The sequence below is a fragment of the Octopus bimaculoides genome, chromosome 11 (genome assembly GCF_001194135.2).
Source record: "Octopus bimaculoides isolate UCB-OBI-ISO-001 chromosome 11, ASM119413v2, whole genome shotgun sequence".
Lineage (NCBI taxonomy): Eukaryota > Metazoa > Mollusca > Cephalopoda > Octopoda > Octopodidae > Octopus > Octopus bimaculoides.
In genome coordinates, this window is record NC_068991.1 from 55,613,502 (window position 1) to 55,614,095 (window position 594).

The 594-nt window shown below is 30.0% G+C and overlaps 1 long non-coding RNA gene across 1 annotated transcript in view; it reads right to left on the reverse strand.

Annotated features, from left to right (window-relative positions):
* LOC106878364 (uncharacterized) overlaps positions 1-378 on the reverse strand; it is a 17,814-nt gene extending 17,436 nt beyond the window's left edge. The window contains exon 1 of the long non-coding RNA XR_001410498.2: positions 360-378. This is a non-coding gene — a long non-coding RNA (uncharacterized LOC106878364). The remainder of the gene's footprint in view (positions 1-359) is intronic.
* Positions 379-594: the final 216 nt, after the last annotated feature.

Below are 594 nucleotides of genomic sequence, written 5' to 3' on the forward strand. Positions count from 1 at the left end.
TATATATATATATATATATATATATATATATATATATATATATGTATAAATACATGTGTGTACACACCACATATATAATACTTATGCGTATATTAAGATGTACACTCTTATGCATTTATATCATTATACATATATAAGTTATGAATGTATATACGCGCATACATAGAGACAATGCTGCAAATAAACACACAAAACTCCTTGGGTTTGATATACAGAACATATATTCATTTATATATGTAAATAAATAAAAGACAAAAACTGAATTATTTCCAGTTGATTAACATTCAGATAAAAACATGTATTCTGATTGTTCAAGATTTACGTATATTTATATTTATAAATTAATAGACTAAACTTACTGAGATCACATAGAGTCAGAGAATTAGAGGGGAGAATGTATGATGTTACAAGTCTGACATCTGTTCCGGGTGCTCGGAGTTAGTAATGCTGGCAGGCGTAGTTCACCGAAAATTTGCAACAAGTAATGGAAACAGACAAACATTGTAAAGCACCGACCTCGTTCTTCTGGTTGGAGAGAAAAGAATTAGTCCTTGGTGAAGATATCGGAGTGAGCTCTACAACGTGTTTTCTATA